At 41.4% G+C, this 20,283-nt stretch overlaps 1 protein-coding gene and 1 long non-coding RNA gene across 6 annotated transcripts in view; one reads left to right on the forward strand and one right to left on the reverse strand.

The window, feature by feature from the left end:
• Positions 1-14,651, reverse strand: part of FUT8 (fucosyltransferase 8) — a 78,964-nt gene extending 64,313 nt beyond the window's left edge. For 4 of the 5 annotated variants that reach the window (XM_090140843.1, XM_090140842.1, XM_090140845.1 and 1 more), the window contains exon 1: positions 14,405-14,651. The gene's annotated coding sequence lies outside the window, so the exon portion shown is untranslated. Of the gene's footprint in view, positions 1-13,880; positions 13,998-14,404 lie in introns of those variants that run through there. The other variant, XM_090140844.1, reaches the window with a different exon arrangement.
• Positions 14,652-14,739: 88 nt separating this feature from the next.
• On the forward strand, positions 14,740-15,930 carry LOC149917805 (uncharacterized). Its single transcript, XR_016466841.1, has 2 exons — positions 14,740-15,227; positions 15,323-15,930. It is a non-coding gene; the product is annotated as an uncharacterized LOC149917805 (long non-coding RNA).
• The last annotated feature ends 4,353 nt before the right edge of the window (positions 15,931-20,283 follow it).

Below are 20,283 nucleotides of genomic sequence, written 5' to 3' on the forward strand. Positions count from 1 at the left end.
CCATGTCCTAAATGCAAATTAACTAGTGTTTTATTGGCTGGTCCTAACAACCTTTTTTACAAGCTATAAACCACCTGGTGTGTCTTAGAACCATCTGAGAAGAAAACAGATAGGGTTGTGTTATGGCCCAGATCCCTCTGCCTCTGATTAGCAGTCTAGTTATGCCAGGAGTTCTTGTCAGCACTGGAGTATGTAAATCCACTCTATTTTTAATTTTCTTTTATGAAACTTAAACCACTATTTATTGCTCCAAACACATAAACCATCCTCTGCTACTGAGCACTATCATCATTTCTTCCTATTCAGAAGCAAACAGACCAGATTTTTAGCAAAGTCAGTAACTTGCTCATTTCAATGCTGGCTCTATTATTTCAAGTATCTGGCAGGGAAGTGACTAAAATTGCACAGAAAAAATATTACAGGAAAAGAAACAATATATTTCAACAAAGTTATTTTTAAAAAATAAACAAGAAGAAGAGTTAAAATGTTACAATGAACATTTTTTCATACTTAGTAAACAACAAAAAAAAATATTCCTTCTGTAAATCAGGTGAAGCTCCAAAGCATTTTCAAGATTGAAGACAAAAGAAAAAGTTAACCTTATGGGGAAAAGAAGCAGTTATTTATCTTCAATAATGCATTTGATTTCTTAAACCCTGCGTACATCTGTCTGGAATCAGTGTTAAGCTGCTGACACAAAGCAAGTTTCCTCAAACAAATGTATAAAAAAAATACAACCCAGGGGAACAGAGGTAAAAATAATCTTTATATGTATAAAATAATTTTTACGTGCATTAGTCAAAGATTCCTTACCATTGGCAGCTTAGGAAAAGCTATGCCACACTGAGTTCATAATATTCAGGGATGAAAGTCCTAACATCTAACTTGTGCAGCACGGTGCATAAAGGCTCTCAGGATTCAGCCATTACACAGTGACACGCAGAGGATTCTTCCTGTGCTCTCCTTCAAACAAGATTTGACTACTGCAGGTTTGAGGACTTATAGTGGTCCATTTAAATTCTACTTTAATTGAAGAAGATGCAAATTTGAAAGCATTACAGTCCCCTCAAAGTTCTCAAAACAAGCCTAAAAGTACAGGGCTTTACTTGCATTCATTTTTCTATTATCAGGTATCACTTTGCCACTTTGACTTTGGTCTTGTTTTATACCCTGTTATAAAGTCACTTTATGATATCAAAAATTTCACACATACTGGTTTCAGCCTACAGGACTGATAGAGAATGGTATATAATTTATGGATTTCATTAGACACAATTAATGGATTTCTTTCATGAATGTATCTAAAGGCCAATCTAATAAATGTTATTGAACAACATCCCAAATATAAAAACACTTTCAATCTATTAGTCTGTGAAGAGGCAGGTCACCCTAGATGTACTAAACAACAGGACATTGAACTGTTTTCCTAAGCTCTTCCTTCACTCCCTTCTTTCAAGAGGCACTGGCCCAGATATTTGACTCATTTTTCTCTTTTATTTCAAAACCAAATGGCTCTCACTGACATCACAATACTCCCAGAAGGCAGATTTGGGAGTGCCCCCGTCACTGTATTTCTCATTCTACAAAGTTTCATGTGTGCTATAATGAAATTTCTACTACATCATACACTTGCATGTGTGATGTAGATCTGGGGAAATTTGGGGAAAACATGAGCAGCACTGGATTTCTCTTAGCTCCCTCCAAACCTGAGAAACGTATGTTGCAATTCATTTCCCCAGAGTTCCACTTCTTCTCAGCCATGTGAACTGCCATCTGTGCTTCCCAGACTGGCAAGTTAAAAATCTGCTGTCATTTGTATCACCAATGAGCAAATTAATGGCAGAGACTTCCCTCTTTAATAAAATAAGAATGATAAATGGCAATCTAGATATTGATTCCAAAGTGAGGAGCAGGAGCACCTTTAGTTAAAGAACCACAGGGAAGAAAAGATGGCAATCAGTAGACTACCTTCAGAGTTTTCTTATTCTCTGTAAACTAATGACAAAATTATGGAGAATAAAATAAGATGAGCTGGAATGTAAATAAAAATACAACTCAGTTGATGACACATTTAGAGGGATGTTCATGAAGCTAGAAGATACGTTTGGTTTGCAAAGTACAGATGCAAATGGCAAGGCAGGAAATTTTGTCAAAGGATTACACGCTCATTTTGAGATCTAGAGTAACAGAAGCCAAATACCCTGAAAGTATCCACATAACACTAACATGAATATTTTACAGTGAGAGAAAGAAAAGAAAAATTACCAAACAAGAAGATTACAGTGGATGAGGGAGAGAGGTTGTTTGGTTTTGATTCTTTTGCTTTTCTTTTTGACAGCCAGCAGAATCTTTCTAAGGACCAGACTGAGTATTAATGACTCAAAGAATAAGGCTTTCAGAAGCAGATCATGGACATAAGTGAGCACTAACCCTGTTAGTAACTGGGTTGACTGTCGGATTTGTTGAAGTGAACCTGAAAGTATGCACCAATATACCAGTGCCTGAAACTTTGCTACACTGAAATGCAAATCATCATATAAGAACAGGCCCTGAAATGTTTTTAGGAAGGATCAACTTTACCCTCCCAAATAGCCCTTGGGAACAGTGTCAAGGTTACCACACAGCCAGGAAAACTTCCAAACGATATTGAGTGTGCAGCTACCTGCTTTGAAAGCTGAGAGATTAACCAAATGGACAGATTTCATTCCGTGCCAGCTGTTCTCAACCAGACTATGGTTCTATTTATTTGTGCTGATAAGGCCAAAAAGGATTTGAAATCAAACCAACTTAAGAAAACAGAAACTAAGTGCAGATAAATCTGGAGGAGTTACATACATACATACATACACACACACACACACACACAAAGCCCAATAAAACAGAAAAAGTGCTAAAGGGAAAAATAGTAACCATCTTTAGAGATCTAACAAAACAACAACAAAACTGAAGGAAAAAAGAAAAAGCAAATTCAGAAGCAACAAAATTACAGAGAACTCCCCCTAGACAAAGGCTACTGAAAGAAAAGACTGCAAAAAACCATCAGGATAGAGAAATTCTTAAAGGAGAATACAGACAACATGAAGAAGAAATAAAGGCTTGAAATGCTGGCAAAATCCATTCTCTTCAAATAAGGTCAAGAAATTCAGGAAGAAACAAACCCGCGTTTAAAATCGAGAAAGGAAATTATTTGTGCAGTACAGTTTCACAAGTAATTGTTACAGGAACTAGATCAAAATAGAAGGCCTATCCTATAAAAGCAAATGGTTGAAAGATAAAGCTTGACAGCCTCAGCAAGAAAAAAATCTAAGATGAAAATCGGCAAGCTTCAGAGGAAGAAAGACGGTATCATTGATATCACTGAAAACTAACACCGATATTGAAAATGCAACAAAGAGAAAAATGGCAGGAAGCCAAAAAAAGCTTTTTTTCCAAATTTTGTATTTACATAATAAAGATAGGGGTCTTTACTATTAATTATGAGGGACTGTTTAAAACCCCAGGATTTATCTCAGCCTACCAAACTATAGATATAAGGGAGATTGTTTTGTTTTAAGATTAATAGGCACACACCATACTTTCCAGCACAAATACTGGTTATTCCTACAAATACCAAAGTACACTTCCCTAAGGGAAGTCAACACACAAGACCAGTATCAACAGAACTAGGAATCCTTTATGTATTAAAGCAAATCATATAGTAGTAGATTAAAAGAAAAACACATTATACTCAGTGCCTTAGATTGCTTTCCTATTCCTTACTGCCTTCTTTCTTTTTCTTCCTCCTTAAAAAAGTCAGTAATTCAAACCTGCTCACTGTGAGCCCATGGTCTGATAATGCTATGGGAATTATACTAGAACTCATACATAATATCTTTTACTCCAAGTTTTTCAAACAATAACCAAATAAAAACATAGCACTTTGTTCCAAAATACATCAAACGGCTTCAGTGAGTCCGCTTTCATTAAGTAATTAGTCAAATAGCACTGAGATGACACTAACAAGACTGTGGTCACCTTCACTGCTGTGATTCAGAACCATCCCAGCAGCTGTGCAGGTTTCAAAGATGGTAGCAATTTCATATTCCTGCCGCTGCCAATCCATGGGAAGGCTCTGAACAGCTGCCAACAGAATTCAGCATCCAGAAACCTGAGAGAAAAGGAAGAGACACCACTTCTTCCCTCAGGGCTAGAGAGTTGTGGCTTCATGTTTATCAGACATGTGCTAATCAAAGGTAGAGACTCAAAAAAAAAAAAAAAAAAAAAAGGAGGTCAGGAAGACCATCAGAGCTGAGACACCAGCAATTAAGATCAAGAAAGCAGTCAGAGATTTTCAGTGAGATACTGACTTCACCAAAACCTGAATGACGTTGTCAAAAATGGTCTGCTATGTGGCTGATGTTACCTGATCATGAAGGACACTAAAGATTTGTTTTTAATACATTTCTATCAGCACAAATATTACACAAAAGAAAGTATGCTATTTGTATGTTTCAGGACACCAGAAGATACCTTTCAGACTGTTCTTCAATTTTACGTGCCAAATTTTATAGTGCTTAAATGTTAGAGAAAAAACATCTACTAAAAATAAGGCATGTTGCATTTTAGAGAGGTTTCAGGTCTTTCAAGTCTCTCAGTTTTGCATAGTCATTTTGTGACCCATCTTTTCCATACCTGTGCATGCCCATAAACAGACTAAAATAGTGTGATATTAAGAAGAAACTATTACTAAATGTTTGCATGAAGATTCCTTCTGAAGTGGATCTGCTGCTTTCTTATCCTCCTTTTACTACACATTAGGCTATCTTGCATTTGTTCCTTATTATGTTGATGCTTCATTTATGAAGGAAATTTCTAGAAAATTATACATGTCTTTCCTACTCAGTAATAAAAAGAAAATATCACTTTCAAAGCCACATCTTTAGAATCACAGAATCACCAAGGTTGGAAAACACCTCTAAGATCATCCAGTCCAACCATCCACCTACCACCAATAACTCCTGAATGAACCCTGTCCCTTAGAACCACACCTACACGTTCCTTGAACACCTCCAGGCATGGTGCCTCCACCACCTCCCTGGGCAGTCCATTGCACTGCCTGACCACTCTTCCAGAGAAGAAATCTTTCCTAATATGCAACCTGAACCCGCCCTGGTGCAACCTGAGGCCATTCCCTCTAGCCCTATTGCTATTTAGTTTAATCCAGTTCGATTTCATCTTTTTCTCTCTTTCAGCGTGCAATATATGAAAGAAAACAGACTCCCTGCAATGCATTTACTGTGGGTTAAAGGCTGCACAACTGAGTCCTTCGTTTATTTCCAAAGCAAGTATATATATATGTAGTAACTCAGGTTCCTCTATACTATCCAAGGACTGCAGTACCAGCTACTCTGAGTGACCAGTATAAGACCTAAGGACAACCCTGTTTTCATACAGAAAACAACTTCCTAAGTTACATCAGTTACCTGTGTTTTCTTTCATAACAACATGACACAGGTCATCCTTTCCCACAGCAGTGAGGAGGTGCAGACAAACATATAAGGAAGTCAAGGGCTTGGAATTATGAAATTGGACTCTCCACTAAATCTTGATCCCAATATAACAGAAAGGATAAGGCAGTATATACAAAGAAAACAGAGAAGAAAAAGTGAAAAACAAATAAATAAACAAAAAACTTTGAGGCATCATTAAAAAAATAAACACTGAGATGCAAACATAGGTCTGCTGTAAAAGTACAATTTGGGGTAGCTTTCACTATACGTGGTTTTACAGAGATACAACTTGACAACAGGGCTGCCCATCCCTGAACTCATTAAACAGGGTAAAGAAGGACAAACCTGTCCCTAAGCTTTGAAAGCCTCCATTAGGACACTGAAAGTTAAGCTGAAAAAGGGCTAAGCAAAAGACTGTAGAGAAAATGTTGAGGCTCAGATTGCATCTTCAAGAACTGATGACTCCTCCTTCAAAACATCTCCACACAAGACACGCTAACCAGGGAACAGTGGGCAGTGACACATGCAGTGTGTGTAGCTTGGTGAAGACACGAGTGCCACAAAAAAGCACAATTAGAAAAAGAATATCCCACCTTGATTTAGACATGCCATCAGAAACCTTTCACACTGATATGTGCTACTTCATACATCACAAAAAGTGATTTTTTTTTTTTTTAAACACTGCTTTTTCTCAGTTACTGTCACACTGATTTTTGTGTTTTCTTTTATTGGTTTTATTATGTTTACTCATACTAACTGCGTGCATCTGGGACTGTTCACCTTCATAATACAGTAAAGTCTTCATGCAAGCATGTCTAAACACAGCTGAAGAAATTCTCAGATGAGAATTCACAGCTCACAACACATTTTTCTCTGGAATTACATTCAATCTGGTATATAAGTAAAAAAAAAAAAAAAAAAAGTCATATTCTAAAGGGACCACTGAGCTGTGGATACACTTCAACACCAAATGATGGCAGCTAATAAACATCAAGTTGGTACAGTATTTTTCAGCAATATCCAAGAAAAGAGATGTTCAAAAGTCCATTCCATACACTTTCATTTCAAAGCACTTACTATCTTGAAAAGCACAGTTAAAGCTATCATCTTTTTTGATAAGAAATGTCTTAGTCAGATAAAGAAATAATCAATCTACTTAGGGTTGCTTCTGCCAGGAAGTTAAAACATTCAAACAACAATATTTCACATTTGTAAGAGACTTCAGCAGAAAAGCTACTAACAGAGGTTATCAATCTAATGATACTCTGTTAATAACTTTGAGACCTACTTGAATGAGGGAATTGCCACATAGTGACATTAAGCAAGCAAGCAGTTACTTACTGCCTAAGGAGTCCAATCACTGGAATACCCCCCGTATGCCAAAAGCTGCACTGGTTGTGTTTGACTTGCAGGTATCCCTGAATTACCCTCTCAAACTACAACTCAAACTTCTCAGCAGGAAACAATAGCTTTTATGAACTCCCAGGATACACCCTTGCTATCTAAAGCAGTGTGAACATATTGTAACATTTCACATCAGTGTCATGAGAAAATATATTTAAGCTGTGAAGAAGCGTTTCCATATTTACATTGACTATACAAACATCAAGGAAGTCAGAGATGCTCAGAAAAATCTGCACGCACTCTTGAAACACCAGTTTGAGAGCAGGGGGATACAATTCTGCTTCCTCTCTTTCACATTTGTTTTCAGCAATAATGAGGCAGCTGATGGCTTGGTTGACTCTTCTGACGGGACACCAAATGGCATCCCCACCCACTAGCTGAGCTTGTCTAGAAACAAAAAAGTAGGCATAGAACTATACAAAAAATACATATAATTATTCAAAAGCAATCATTTCTTTTCCTAAATAATTTGTAGGAAAAAAAAAAAAAAGAAAACAAATTTGAAGTTCTGCCTGGACATGTTCACCAACTCAGTAAGATGTGGCACACAGGATGAGCTGTAAACCTCTACCACATTGTATCGTTGTATCCCCGCTCAGCTCACCTTCCACAGACTTTCTCTCAGAAGGGGATTCTGCCTGAGAGCACTGGATATTATTTAACCAAGCCTGCCAGGTCAAAGTACTACAGTACTGCAGCAGGGATCCACAAAACTAACAGAATAGTAGGGTCTGTGTTATATGAAAGGACTAATGAAAGATTAGTCAGAAAAAAAAAAGAAAAAGAAAAACCACATATCACATTAACAACAATTACAATATATATAAAATTTTATATATATATATATATAAACTTTTATATATATATAAACTTTTTCAAATGCTGAGCTGACATGTCACCAAAAAAAAAGTCAGAAGGGTATCTTAATGAAAGGTAAAAATCAAAGCATTGAGTTGTCTGCTATCCAGAAGAAACAGTAAATTTAACCACTGTGTGCAAGTTAATTTTAATAATTCAGTGTGAACCACAGGCACTTAACCTGAGCATTCACTTAGAACTCCTTCAAAATACAAACAACTTTCTCAAGTATAAAAAAAATTAAAAAAAAAAAATACAGAAAACACTGCAATTATGTTTTCAGATAAACAAATGGGACACCCTCGTTTCAAATATCAAATTTCCTTATTCTACCTCCCTGAGCAAGGTGACAGCAGCCCTGCAGAAATGCCATACAGCTTCTACCAATTCCCTACTGTTGCAATAGCCATCACTTGTTCTTGGGCAGCTTGCCTGACTACCCGCTAGAGGTCTAACACGGCATAAAAATCCCCTTACAGTAATTCTAGTAGATAACAAAAGCTTAGAAAAATCAACCCATGTTACACAATAATGTATTTATCAAATATTATTTTAACAAGAGAACCATAAATACAAAAAAAAAAAAAAAAGGAATATTTCCCAATAATCATAGCTTTGTAACACATTCAAACCAGCAGCTCAAAGGAGCCCATCTCCACACTATGTACGGTGCAACAGCAGAAACCACCCATCCTCAAGTAAACCAGCATTTACTGTGTGAGTATCCACAATGGCTTAGCAAATACCCAAGAAGCAGCAAAATGTCAACTTAGCACAGCATAACAGGAAAACATACAGATTTTTCAGGTATAGTCCAGATTTTATCATCATAAACAAAGGCGGGGATTTAAAGACAAAGGCTCCAGGCAGTTGCAATGAAAGTTCACATTTTTGGAAGAGGCTGTGTTGCTTCTTGGCCAACAGAAATCTCTTTATAGACATAGAAGTAATTTATGTAACTGAATATTCTGATAATGCAACAAATTCATTTAATCAAAAATAAATAAGTAAAACCACTAATTCTATGAACCAAACAATAAGCAGCACATTGGATGTATTTACTTTATTACATACTTGCTCACAAACACTCCGTAAAAAAAAAAAAAAAAAAAAAAAAAAAACCTTCAATTTTGTTTGAAAACTAATTGTACCCACACAAATCACTTCTATAAAAAAAGTTATGATGGGACTGTGGTAGTTCTAGCCAAATTATGGTGAAGTTCAACATAAGAAATTTACTTAAAAAGATAAACATAAGGAAAAGCGTTGGAATAGAATTCTTACAATTATTTCATAAAACCTTTTGGAAGAGTGATGCTAAGACATAGCAAGCCAGAAAGAGCTTCCATAAGATATTCACAGCAACATTCCCAAGTCTTTTCCTTGCAGAATTAATCATGTCATGGTTATATTTATTGCTATTACTGTCCTGCAAAAGCAACTCTCCAACATTACAAAAAGCATTCCCCTTAGTACTATAAGGTTCCGAAGCAAGCATAACAAAAATCGACTCTTAAGAAGCATTTACATTCAGAATTAATATTGCTACCATAAAGCAGTAACTACGTATTGGGGGGGGGGGGGGAGATGAAAATTGATTGCAACCAATTTAGCAGATAGTCAGAAAATCACCACCTTGAAACGATGCATTATGAGCTGCATAATATGAATTAACATACCTATCACGACAAATGACCCAGAAAGATCACTCATGTTTAAGGCTGCCAGATATTTCCTTATAGAAGACTCATTTTTCATTTTCTTTTAAGTTCCCAAAGGCCTTCCAAGATGACCCTTTCTGTGGATGTATCCATCTTAAAGCTCAGCTCCTTCGGTATTTTCATTTTAAGCAAAACATACATTTTTCACCTTTCCAAAGACAGGGGCAGAAAAACACACTTTCACATTACAAAAGGCTATCTTTTCTTTAGAAAGTTTAATCATTCGCATGCTTTGAGATCCACATGCATCTTCCTAAGAGACAGCAAAAGGTATATCCTGAATCACAAATGATGCTTTTGTCAAGCTGACTGCAACTTTGTTATTCTGTTTTGGTGCGTTACCGCTGAGTCACCTAAACATTCTGCCTGTATTGACTGCATTCCAACAGAAGGCCTCTGGGAGCTGAGCATCTGCAGCGCTAGATGCATAGGAGAATCTATGTTGGAAGGGACCCCCAGATGTTCCTCATCCGACCACCTTCTCAAACTCGTGTCAACTATAAGATCAGACCAAGTTGCTCAGCTTGCTGTGCAGCTGGGTACCGAAAACCTTTTAGACAGAGAGCAATCTGTGAGCAGTCACTTTTGTGAGCAATCACTTCCAGTGTATGACTACGGTCATGCGAAGAAAGTTTTTCCTTATATCCAGTCTGAATCTTGTTTCAACTTACGACCTCCACCCCTTTCACTCCCTCCATATAACTCAGTAAAGAGCACTGCTCCATCTTCTCCCAGATCTCCTCAAAGGTACCAACACATTCACAGAATCACAGAATGGCCAGGGTTGGAAAGGACCTCAAGGATCATGAATCTTCAACCCCCCTGCCACATGCAGGGCCACCAACCTCCTCATTTAATGCTAGACCAGGCTGCCCAGGGCCCCATCCAATCTGGCCTTGAACATTTCCATTGTTGTTGCATCCCCCGAAGCTGCCTCTTCTCCAGCAGAACAAGCCCAGTGTTTCAGCCTCTCCTCATAGTGCGAGTGCTCCAGCCCCTAACCATCCTGACAGCCCTCTCCTGAACTCACTTGAGTTTATCAGCATCTTTCCTGTGTTGAGGGTCTCAAATACAGCACTGCAGAGGTGGTCTGATGAGTTTCAAAGAGAGAGGGATAATCCCTTCCCTCCACCCAATGGCTGTGCTCCTGCTGGATCAGCACACCACTACTGACCCATGATGTTTGCTGCCACAGCTTCCCAGAGGAGCTACTCTGCAGCCCATATCCCTGCAAGGAGCCCTTCCTTCCCAGACACAAGGCTTTGCAATTGGCCCTGTTGAATTTCATAAAGTTTTGGCTGGGCCTTTTCTCCATGATGTGAAAGTCCCCCTGAACGGCAGCCCTGCCTTCATGCTTGTAGACCTCAATTTGGTACCTCCCAAAAATGTAAGAATATTCCATCACCTTCTCAAGGTCTCAGAATCAACCGCCAAAGCATCCCATTTGTTACTGACATCCAGATATGACCCATTAACCACTACTCTGAGTCCAGTCATTGAAGCATTGCTCCTTTGTACATCTCCTTGCTTCCACTGCTTGAATACTCCTTTTTTGCGCAAGAGATCAGACACCAAGATCATCTCCTGATATGTCTGCTCATTTTCCTGAGTATCAAGATGGACCATTGGCATCTGAATTGTTTCTCAGTGATATCCTATGGATCCTGTTCCTTGTAGGCAAGTCTTTTTTTTTTTTTTTTTTTTTTTTAAATAAAGAAGTTATTAGGTAATTAAAATTTTGGACCTCATATCTCAGTGCTAATTTCACAGTAGATCTAAACATTTAAATTTGCAGTCTAAATCAACAGACACCAAGCAACAAATCAAGCAGTGAGAACTTCTGTAGCAAGGCCATTCACAGATCCCTGCTAAGCAACTTACAGAAAAAAGTCAGAAGGAAAAGACAGGCTGTGGTTAGTGGATTACACAGGGAGACAGATCTTTTTTAGAAAGCATTTCAGTGCATGCAGATCATTAAAGCACTGATAATTTTGAAAAATGTCCTAAGAGCCCAAATTGGATTCTCAACGTGAAGGGATACAACACGTTTCTAGAGAACTGTGACTATAGTTCTAAAGAAACATGCAAGGGCTGGAGGCTCATGGCAATGTAACAGGAAAAGAGGAAGATAACGAGGTGCAGTAAGAGCAGCACATAACAAATAGTGAGGCCATACATTCTTTGGTACCAAGAAAAAAAACTACTCCATGTTGCTCACTGAACACAACCAGTGTCATTCTACTCCAAATAATAAAAGACACGTTGTAGGGGAATACACAACAATTAACCACATATTTACAGGCCAAATTACAGTTTGACAAGAATCTCTGGCACTTTGTGATTTATGAAGGCTTGATCTTGCAACTTCAAAGTTCTTTGAAGATGTCTGTTGTTGCACAATAGAAAAACATATGCATGATTTTCCTTAAGAAGCACACATATCACTTCATCTGCAGATTACATTTGGCCTACAAAAGAGATGAGTATTAATGCAATCAGACATAGCATGCATCATCTACATTTGTTTTCCTTACTGTATTGGAAGCATACTCTGTGACCAAAAAGAAAGCTTTACATAAGTCTAGAAGAAAAGAAAGTCCCATTTTACTTTGACACTAGCTCCCCCTCCAGACCGGCCTAACATCAGAGTCATTACTTTTTTTTTTTTTTTTTTTTAATTCTGACTCTGCAATGAAATTTAAATGCTCAAGTCCCAGCTTTCTTTATCCCTTTAAATCTCAATGAACACACTGATCAAAGAATGTAAGCGCAAAAATATCTTCTGTTATTTCTTAGTGTACATAAATTCCAGGGCTGACAAAAAATCATTCGATTCAAAAGAGATGTGACAGATAAAGAGGCAAATCTGTACAGCTACAGAGAGACAGGAGTGGACTGAAAATGCAATTTTTTAGACCAATTCTATGAATGGGTAATATGGTAACTTCGTTATACAATCAACCCTCTGTTTGCAGAGTGTTCATAAACCACAGATGCCAAAACAAAAGGAAGTCACTATGTGGTTTCGTACTACCTTCACTAATTCACTTAAAATATAGATCTGTATTCCAGCAAGAATAACTAATGGTTTTTTTTTTCTTGTTCTAATAGGCATAACATCTTACAACTTGCTCAGCTAACACGTCTTGGTTTGTTTAGAATTTTGCCAGTTATAAAGAAAATGAAAGTTACAACGTGCAGCCAGACCTGCTGCAGTTCTGTGCTACCAAGTGTCCTGGCAGCAGCATCACTCAATTAGTCAATTTGCATGATTTGGTATTCCTAGATGATTCCTACTCTCCCCTCATTACTGAGCTGCTTCCTCAGAAAATATGAATAACTGATTAAACTTTCAACACTGAAAAATGGTTATCTCATTACATTTTGTTGGGAAAATATGCAAACTTTGCAATCTGATGGTTTGCCAGCTTTAGGTACACACATGCACATGAAACACTAACAAGTATCATAAAAGCATGAGACTAAGCATACCTGTAATAACCAGAGAAATGGATACAACTGGAAATACTTAAAGCATAGTCACCAACTGATAAGTCCTAATAACTGGGCTTCTTTAATAATGGAAGGAATTGTAACAGATGCGTCTGTAAAACAGCCGCAAGCAGCAGCATAGCCAACATTGACCATCTATTTGTTTCTGGATCTCAGACTGTTCTGAAGTTTATGAAAACGTACATTGGAGAATAACTTGGAACCAGATTTGACTAATGCTATCATATCCAAAAATGCTTCATGCGTAAGCACTCGTTCTGAAGCATTTACTCCATCAGCTTTCAGTTAACGCCTAGAAACAAAGACATCAAAACACTGCATTTTGGCGTAAAGCGTTGGTGGGTGCTTATTTAATGATGTATACACATAAACACTATTTGTATCACAAAGTCGTGAGCGTTCTGAACACCCGGCTGCTTTCCCCTTCCACACCCACCCGGCGCGTGGACCGCAGCACCTGACATCACATTGCTGAGCGCTACACCGTGCGGGCACCCCGCGCACAAAGGCCAGCACTGCCCCGAGGAACTTAGCATCTTTCAGCGCGTCAGCCGACGGCTGTGCCTTGAGGCTCTTCGGTACGACCTGGAGCACGGCACGACGCAGCAAACAGCGCCGAGCAGCAGCAGCGAGCAGCACCGAGTAACTGACGAGATGCTCAGCCCAACCGGCAGCGCTGGACTCGCTCACCGCTCTGCCCTCTGCAACCACCTATTCTGCCCCCTCCAGTCAGGGGCTTCCGAAAGCAGAGGCTCACAAGCCCGGCCTGCGGAGAACGCCGGGGACACCGAGCACACGCACGTGCGACAGACCCGGGCAGACACCGAGCACAAACTTGAGAGGAAAAAAAGGCCTCATCACCAACGGAGCCCGCGACCGAAGCAAGCGAACGTACCGAAACGCGCTAAAGGTCGCCCGAGGCGGCAGCCGGCGCGGCTCCACACCCCGTGAGAGCGAGCGTTCCCCCCGGCTGCCCGCCGGCCCCGAGTTCCGCCTCCATCTCCCGGCCCAGGGCGGCGCGTCCCCCCGGGCGGCCGCGGTTCCCGGGACGGCGGAACTGCCCGGCGCCCGGCCCCGCCACGGGCAGCCCGCCGCCCCCCGGGCCCGGCCCGGCCCCGCAACCTCCGGCCGTGCCGCCCCAGCCTCCCCACCCCGCTCCCCGCCGGGCGGAGGCGGCTCGGGCCCCGGCGTCGCCCCGCAGGTGAGGAGCGGGCGGGGAGCGGCGCGCGGCGGGGGGCGACCCCCCGCCCCCTCCCCCCTCCCCGGCGGCGGCGGTGGTTGCCGAGCAGCGCCGGAGTCGCGGCGGCGGCGCCAGGCCCCGGGGAAGGGATGGGGAGCGCGGGCTGGAGCAGCCCGCTCCGGGCTCGGCATCCGTTTCCCCGCCGCCGCGGTTCGCGCGCGGCCCCCGCATCCCCTTACCCGAGTGCGACGCCGCCGGCGGGGCCCGCGCTGCCGCGGCCGAGGCTGCGGGGCGCGAGGAGATGCCGAGGCGAGGGGGACGGACGCCCGGCTGCGGGGACGGAAGCGGGAACCCGCCGTCGCGTAGCGGAGCCGCCGGCGGACTGAGACGGCGCGCGAGACGCTGACAGGGCGCGCGCGCCGAGGGCGGGGAGCGCTCGCGCGAGCGGCTGACAACAAGGAGCGCGCGGGGCGTGCGCCGGGCGGCGATCGCGGCGGGAGCAACCGACGGCGCTCGCTCGCTCGCGCGCGCACGCCCCCGCGCGCCCTACTCGGAAGAGCTCCGTCGCGGGCGCGCGCCTGCCGGCGGGAGGCAACCTATGAGAGAGCGAGGCGGCCTCCCGATGCTGCCCGAGCGCTCTCGTCACGCAGCGCTGAGCTCGCGGGGCGCATGCGCCTCTCGGGGGCATCCCTCCCCGAGCCGCCCGCTCCGCGTGTGCCCCCACCTCAAAGGCCGGCCGCGAGCCAACGGCCGGCTCCGCTCCCGCCCCGCCGCGTCCCCCCGGCCGCCGGGCGGAGCTGCGGCTCCCTCCGCTCCCATCGGGCAGCACGCCGGGGCCCGCGGCCCCGCGCCCGCAACAGGCGGATCCCGGCCCGCATGGACTCTCCATCTTGCACGAGGAAGGGCAATGACTGCGGTGTCTGGGGACGGAAAGAAGGCTTGGGGAATCCTGTGCCCCGGCAACCTTCTGGAGAGATCTGGAAAGGCAGAGATAACGAAAATATGTTTTCCTTTGGGTTCTAACTCCTGCCGACTCCAGAGATCAATTTAGAAATGGAAACAGTAAGCGGATTGCCAATGGCTCCCAAGTATTGAGCTGCTGCTGCTAGCCGCTATTAATGGATGGATATAATTACTATCAATTATATTGCCTGCAGGCTTAGCCAACTACTTGGATTCCAAAACCCACGGGGACGAGGGAACGGCTTACACTGGTGGAAGAGTAGAAGAGCTGTTAGGTTTCCCATTTGTGATGTAGAGCCGCCGGTGAACTAGTGCTGAGATGGATAAGGAGAAATTAAGAAAAAATGAGCTGTCATTAACGACCTTAAACTTGCTATCCTAGCAACCTTTTGTACGTGGGGGGGGAAGTGCAACAAATCAGAAACATATTGAAAATCTGAACATCCAGAGCAAGGCCAAGAGCTCATGCAGCGCAGGCAAGGGAAGGAAGCTGCACTGAGATGATCCAGAAAGTAACGCGCAGCTTTCCAAAGGACGCGGCCAACTGCAGATTGCCTGTGCTTGGAGGATCTCAGCTACAGCAAGGTTCTGAAAGGAAATTGTTCAGGAAGACATCTGAAAACTGAAGCTTCCTCTGATTGGTCTTCCCTGTCAGCTGGGAAAATAGAGCTGTACAGACATAAATAAGTCCAGCCAGTAACTCAAAAATGACACGGGTACATTCACCACAAACACTTGTGAGACAGAATGCCGACAAACTGGCAGAAAATCAGGCTGAAATAAATGGACTGTTTCATTACTATGCTTGTGGTGGCTTTGTCTGTACTTACTATGGTGTGAAATTAAATGCATTTCAAATCATTTCTTAATGTAATAATGATACTACTGCTGGTTTATCAGCTTCCAATTCCACAGTATCCTGTGTTATAGGCATATTATCTTCAGCAATTATTTTTATTTGTATTCTAGTTGTAAGCGTGCTACAGCACCTACAGTTATCAGCTCCATTTTGATTGAGGTGGAACTGGTGACCTGAACGGTGCTAAGCCATGGTGTAATGGAAGAAATGAAATGAGTAGAGTCTATAAGACTGCTAACTTTTTGTAAGTGCTCAATGCAACAAGTGCATACGTTTAGAAGTATGTTTCCCAAGCCAGACTAAAAAGTCAGTAGTTGAATTCTTTTAGCCACAAAATATAAATCATTCTTAAGTGTAGAATCTCATCTGTGACTCCAACAAATCCATCATCTGGTGGCACAGGGTCAGAGCCTTACTTTATGGATGCTTTGATAACCTTGATTGTCTTCTAATTCCACACAGAAAGTCCTCCTCTTTATTAAGTTAATCGAAAGTGCTGGTGATGGGCATATTTTAAAATATTCAACTGTATTTTTTCAGATTCTCTGAGTAGTACAAAGCCCCCAGGGACAATGAATACCCATTCCTGAAGACTCTTTTAAGTGCCTTGACTGATGTCAGTCAGTGTCATAAAGACAAAAACTTGTCAGAGCTCCTTTTACTACACAATCTGTCCTTACTCATATCTACCCTTTGCATCGACCATAATTTTTTTATGTGAAATTTTAATGAGAACTGAATGACAATCTTTCCTTAAGCGAATGTCAGTAATGGCTGGATCTGTGATTTTTAAATCTACGCCAAAATCTTCAAGCACTTCAGCAGCACTGGAAGGATTTTATTTCTGCACAGACTTGATGGAGCCATGTGGACATTGTCCACCAAACAGCACTAGAATGCTTAAAGAATGCTTAAAGACTTTTAAAGAATAAGAATTCCTTATTATTCCTTATTATATTCTTGGCCTGGGCAAATCTGGTGATTTGGGTAGTGGTTGTATAGGTACAGGAGTATGGTGCATTTATCTATGCAAAGATATCATTTCTATGGTTAATGAAGGTGTCAATACATAAAAGTCAATAAGCATTGGCTGAGCCATTGCAAGGAGCTAGACAAGGGACATCAAAAGTGCAAATTTAATCTGTTGCTAAACTCAGCAAGTCTAATAAAATCTGTGCATGTGCAGGTAAGGATTTCTATACATCATAGAGCCTGTTCAAATCTAGAGAGACATTTATGATAAGGCTGTCCTCATAATGAAAAAAGAATAAAAATAAAAGAATCAGGTGCTTTAGTCCTGACTGCACAAGCTTAAGCCAAGAATATGAATTCGAGATCAAAAAAAGACTGAAGTGAAATTCAGGAAAAAGTGAAATCAAGAGTAAGTGACAACATATATTTCTGAAGTTTAAAAGTCTTAAGTTTTCTTCACTTATGTTTCCTGCACATTCCAATAAATGTTTCAGTCTTTTTAACTCATGCCTAAATCACACTGAACTGCAAAGATAAAGGACACTGCAGCACACACACATGCAGATTCTCCAACTAACATTGAGATTGTGGCTATTATGACTGCAGCACTAGGGAAGCTATGTGCCATCCAATGGATGTAGGAGACCTGTCTCCAGCTACCTCTTCTGCCATATATAGCATATAAACCACAAGCTGATGCAGCATCCACGCCTCTCTATGTAACCAACTCCGTCAGCATCTCAGAAGTCTCTGATCTCTGTCTAACAGACAACGACTGGTTTAATATTCCTCCATTTTCCTAGTGCCAATACATTCCCTCACCCCCTAAAAAAGCCCAATGGGGAAACTAAACAGAGAAAATTGTAATTAAGAATTAAATTACTAGTTCAGGAAAAGCTGTGAAGGGAAATTCACACTACAACCTGTGGCACTTTCTCATGCTTATGAATAGGAAACAATTACATTAAACAATTCTGTAGTTTTAAGATAGAAGCTTTTAGGTTTTGTTGCCCTGTGTGCATTTCCTAGTGTTTAACCTCGCAGCCTTAATGCATAACCTGTAACTGATACAAACTCAAAACCTGTTGGCATCAAGGCAACAAGGCGGTGATAGCACTTGTACTCAGCAGGTGGAAGCTCAGCACAGTGAACCTAGTTTCACTCTGGTGAGATGTCCTGTTATCTTTCTCAGAAGAAGTAGCACCTTAACATGAAATGTAAAGACATTCTAACTTTGTCTGCCTTAAACACACACAACAAAACACCCAAAGTTCATATTCAGTGCTCAGAAGATACAGGCTTTCTAACTGTGTGAACCGTGTAATGTTAGAAGACTTCTGAAACATTTTAACTAAGACTTACATACACATCAGTGAAAGAATGTCATCAAATCATACACTTTATTTTGAAGGAAATGCCACCAGGCATCAAGTACAGCCAGGCTCTGTAAATGCAGTATGAGGTAATGGTTCTTGCTCTGTGGGGAAAAAAATGTTTTTTTTTTAATTACTGAAAAGCACTGCTGTTGGAAGATATGAGTACTTCAGCATAACATCAGGAAGCAGCCCCAGATCAGCCCAAGACACTTTTCTGTCCCATTTAGCAAAACACTTTCAGTTTCCAGCTTAAAGCAGGTGAAACCATAACAAATATTGCACAAGGAATGTTTATCTGTATTCAAAGCATTTGAATAAAGTGTTTATATAAATCAGTGTAAACTTGTTCTTTCTTGACACTTGCAATGCTTTACTTTGAATTCCAACAAGTTTTGACATGGTATACAACTTTTTTTCTGACTGCACGCTGGTTTTACAGCAAGTAGCACTTAAAGGTCAAAAGGAGTGAAGTACAAACACTATTAAAATGAGCCGGGCAGGTCGCGCAATCACAAAATCACATTGTGGATGCTCAGTGAAGACTGGAGGTGCCTGTGGTTATGTGGAAAATACTGCTGGACAGATTCACCAGCACAGCAGCAGTCTGCGTCACAGTAGAACAGCGAAGGTCAGCTCACAGCATTGAGTCACAAATAATACAGCTATGTGAACATTGTTATTTGTCACCGCAGATGAGCAATTAAACCAGAAAATATTCAGAAGTGTTTTGGGTCATCCAAAACTACGCACACTAAGAGCTGCTACAGGATGAAAGCTCAGCTATGCAACCTGCATGCTGCAGCACCGCAATGTGCACAGTGCCACTTGAAGATTGCCCAACACTTCCCACTTCAAGATCCCATGTCAGTTGCTTATAGCAGAAATATTTGTTTCATAAACTGTCAACCGTTTGGACTGGCATTTTCAAAGCTTTGTGACCCCACCCTTTTTTTTTTAATTACCTTAAATTACCTTTTCAGAGTCAGAATTCCAAATCTCTGAGGATTACTGCAGTGAAAAGAATATAACTTTAGCTTTTCCTCTAAAAATCTACTCACATTTTGTCAGGCTGTTTGTATATGGAGCCCAGGAAGTATATAATTTTAAAAAACAAATTTTTCACAGTAAATACTTAGATGATACTCAAACAAATTGTTTGTTGTGGCATAACTGCCCTACTGGGCAGTTAAGCACCACACAGCTGCTTGCTCACTGACCTCCAGTGGGATGGGGGAAGAAAATTAGAAGAACAAAAGCTGGAAAATCCAAGCTTAAGATAAAGCTTAGAACATACATATATATGAAAGGAAAAGAAAAAAAAAAAAAAAAAGAAGAAGAAAAAAAAAAGAAAGAAAGAAAAACATAACCAAGAAAAACAAGTGATGCAAAGCACTAATCTGTCGATGCCCAACCAGCCCCCAAGCAGTGGCAGCTCTGGCAAACCTTTCCCCCATGCTTTTATTGATGAGCACAGGCTGTCTGGGACAGGCTAGCCCTGAGGCCAGCTTTTCCCTCTGCGTCCCCTCCAAGCTGCCTGCTCACCAGGCCTCTCTGCTGGCTGGCTCGAATGAGAAGCAGAGACCTTGATGTGTGCAAGTACTGCTCAGCAACTACTAAAACATCGCTCGTTATCAACACTGCTTCTGTCACAAATCTAAAGCACAACACCATACTGGCTGCTACAAAGGACACTTATTCTCAAGGATTTCTTGTGCAGCTTTACGATGTAATTGCATGACACTCAAAAGAGTTCTAGTGTCTGTGTTATTTGCAAAGTACATTAAAGTTGTATTAACTCTCTCGTCCGGTCACTATTTTTCTCTATCAAACTATGAACATATACTTGTTCATCAGCAGCACAACACAAAGATTTCCTAGCTTTACTTGGCTCCCGTTTCTGCCTCAGAGGGAAGGAGAAAGTGAAATTTATTTTTGAATACTTACAAAT

Source organism: Phasianus colchicus, chromosome 5, assembly GCF_987193195.1.
Source record: "Phasianus colchicus chromosome 5, bPhaCol1.hap1.1, whole genome shotgun sequence".
NCBI lineage: Eukaryota > Metazoa > Chordata > Aves > Galliformes > Phasianidae > Phasianus > Phasianus colchicus.